This window comes from Nannospalax galili, unplaced genomic scaffold (assembly GCF_000622305.1).
Source record: "Nannospalax galili isolate Female #2095 unplaced genomic scaffold, S.galili_v1.0 scaffold335, whole genome shotgun sequence".
NCBI classification, from domain to species: Eukaryota; Metazoa; Chordata; class Mammalia; order Rodentia; family Spalacidae; genus Nannospalax; species Nannospalax galili.
Window position 1 is genome coordinate 4,637,884 of NW_008337842.1, and position 3,514 is coordinate 4,641,397.

Consider the following 3,514-nt stretch of genomic DNA (forward strand, 5'->3'; position numbering starts at 1 on the left):
TATAATAGACTAACATTTTCACATTGGAAATGATTTTAAAATTTTAGAGGATGAAATTATGGTGCATGTGAATATGGAACTTATCTGTGGTCTGATACTGGTAAAATTTTAACCCCCAAGTTTCTTTTTTTTTTTCACTTGAATTTTCAAGACAGGTTTAGGTCAGATTTGTTACATATGTGATAACTGTTAAAAATGTATCTAAGACTCTTTCCTTTGAATGAATGTGGACAGACTTTATCAGAATTTAAAAAGGGTTAGGAAACACCAGGCTCAGCAGAACTTGGCAAGACAGTGTCTTTGTTCAGCTTCCCAGTGTGGGATTCTGCACAGTGTATCCCCTGACCTACCTTCCCCAGTAGGTCAGGTTCCTTGAATGATTTGACCAGTTGAATGGCCATTTGAAAAGAGAAAGAGGTACGGCAGACACTTTGCCTTATGTCCTTTTAGTTTGGGTGGTCATTAGAGTTTAAGAAAGGAGAACTTAGGAACAGGGGTCCCTACATGCTCGAGTTCACACGGTGATTACAACATCACCACTGAATACTGTGATGTGACTGTAGCAACTTCATCTTTGAAATTCAGGAAGGAAACAACTGTGTTTCAAACACCTAAGTATGCAAGTCCAAAAAGGTGAAAGTATGTTTTTAATGGCCACAGTCACTCCAAAGCCCTTTCCTCTCCTTCGGCATTCCGAAGATGAAGCACACAGTCTGCTTAGCTAGATAAGATGGCACACATGCCGCATCGCATCACTGACATCACAGGACAGTTCTCTTGGAAACCGGACTTCTAATGTAGGTCTCCAGCCTCACTTTCTCACAGGCTGTCATCCTTAGCCAGGAGGGGCAAGAACAGCCATGGCAACAAACTCTAAGTTAGGGTTTCCAATGGAAAGCCAGAGGACAGACTTTTTAAAATTGTAATTTTAGCAGAAACATCATGGCACTGAAGATTCTTCTTTTGCTGGAAGACAATAGATTTTTGCCTTCACTTTCTTGTCCTTAATATCCACTTTGTTGCCACACAACAGAGAGGAGAGGTTTTCACACACGTATCAGATCTCTATGTCAGTTAAGCACATTCTTGTAAGTACCTCATGATGTTCCATTAAACATCACAGTGGCACACTGGGCTTGGATGCAGTAGCCATTGTGCAGGCCCTTGGACTTTTCCTGGTTGGCCGTGTCCCATAGGCCAAACTTGATGGGCCCTGGTTACTATGGGACTTGACTGTGTGCACCGGATTGCCTATGGTGGTTACATACTTCTCCAACTCCCCCATCAAGTGATGCCTCAGAAATGTCACCTTCCTGTATGCCTAGCTCACAAGATAGAGTTTGAATTGGACATGTAGCTCTCCTGCATAGCCATTGGGGTGATCCTTCCAGAAACTTCTCACTGCCTCACTTACTGAGGCTGGAAAGATGGTGGAAGTGATTCAAATGCTGGAGACATCATTTTATATACACTGATTTATTGGAGGGGATGGTAATTGTGTTGTCAAGTTTTTTAATTTTCCTAGGAAAAACATTAAAAAAAATGGGAGCTAGAGAGATGGCTCAGTTGTTAAGAGCATACACTGGCCTTGTGAAAGACTAGAGTTGGGTTCCCAATACTAACATCAGGTGACTCACAACTCCCTGTAACTCCATCTCCAGGGACTCTGACACCTTCTTGTGGCTCTGTGGGCACCTACACTCATGTGCACATACTTGCACTCAGACACACACATACATGAAATTAAAAAACAATTACTCTTTAAAAATTTTAAAAAATGTATAAATCTACTTTCATCACCTAAAATATACCATTTTATAGTTAAAAAGAGGAAGGACATTATATTATGGTAAAGAATAACTTCTAAGATGAATTAGACATAACATTATTAGGACCTCACTTTACTGCATTTATTTCTAATTTTTATCTCAGCCTAATGGAACTCTGCCATGGATCAGCATTGCCTATAGACGCTTGTTGGACAATCTCTCAATATGTAGCACTCTGAAGCCAATTATGAGTCATAGTACCTTTGTTTACTTTCAAACCTGAGGAAAATTCTGGGAAAATATATGCTAAGAAAGCCATCCAAAGCAGGGCCATGCAGCTAGCTATTGTATGCTCAAAATACATTGTTGAAATGAGTGTGCCAGATTAAAGGATAGATTCTAGGGAGAGACTGTGGAGGATGCAGTCTGTCTAGGTCTTCAGGAGCCTCTTTACCCTCTTGATGTACAGCATTCAGCAAGGGAACTTAGTGTTGAGGGTCTAAGGCCCTCTCTTCATGAACTAAATGTTCTCCATGATGGTCTGGGTGATAAAGACAAGCTCAGGGCATATTATATCAGCAGTGGCTGAATATTACCTCAGTGGGGTTCCCAGCATCCTCTATGTCCTCCCCTGCATTGGTGGGCTCTCCTGGGCTCATGGAGGCAGTAGAGTGGTGAAAAGATCACCTTTGAAGACAAATAGACCAGCTTGGGATCTTTACAACCAGATTCAGTACCTAAAGATGTTCTTCTCCTGTGGTTAATTGCACTTGAGGGTCTATATCACAACATAAATCTGTCTAATTGCACTGAATACAGGTACAAATAAAAAATAAAATAATATTATGAAACTTATTATTTAAATAACTCACTATACAATCAAGGCTAGGGGTACTGACAACACAGTGGACAGTAACAGGGATGACTGAGTATATGGGCTCCAGTGTGGGGAGGAGGCTATGGGAGGGTGCTGGTGGGGATGGGGGGGTATAAAGATTATTAAGGTTGTTTGAGATGTTCTGTATGAAATATAAAAAATCAATTAAAGAATTAATTAAAAATGCATTTTCTGCTACCTGTTTGCCTTTTAAAATTTTTTCAACATTGAGAAATGCACTTTAAGGGTGTTTTTGCAAACAGAACATCTGCTTTTGAAGTCCATGGGGTGGAGGATGGGAAGGTAGGGTAGAGGAAAGAGTATAGGAGGGACAACTAACACTGAATACATTTGAAAATGCCATATGGAAACTTACTACTCTAGAAGCATCTTAAAATATATACATATACACATAGAAAAGGGGTTTAAATGGAGCTACTTTATAAGGGGTGGGAGGGATGACAGTGCCTCTCCCAGACACTATAATCAAATCAAGTAAAAATCCAGTGCCAAGTATGTACTATCTCTTTTCAACTTGTTGGTCATTGGGGTCTCATAGCACCCCCCCCCAATATTACAAATTATTGCCATTGCTCTTGGTTACCCTCCAGAACTTGATGGTGAGACTCTATTGCTAAAAATACCATATACTTAAGTCATAGGTGTTGGAGAAATTGTATTTATACCAACCTAGAAACTTCTTCCATACTGGCTAGCATTCATAGTGCTGGTAAGTTCTATGTATGGTACTGGGAGAGGAAAGTAATTAGCAGTCTTACCCATCTATGACCCTGCAACTGACAATCATAACTGGCCTGCAAGATACACTTTCTGGTACAATGGTGGAACAAATGTTATGGTAGTAGCC

The 3,514-nt window shown here is 40.4% G+C and overlaps 1 pseudogene; it reads right to left on the reverse strand.

Moving 5' to 3' along the window:
• Positions 1-835: 835 nt before the first annotated feature.
• LOC103733916 lies at positions 836-2,428 on the reverse strand (annotated as a pseudogene).
• Positions 2,429-3,514: the final 1,086 nt, after the last annotated feature.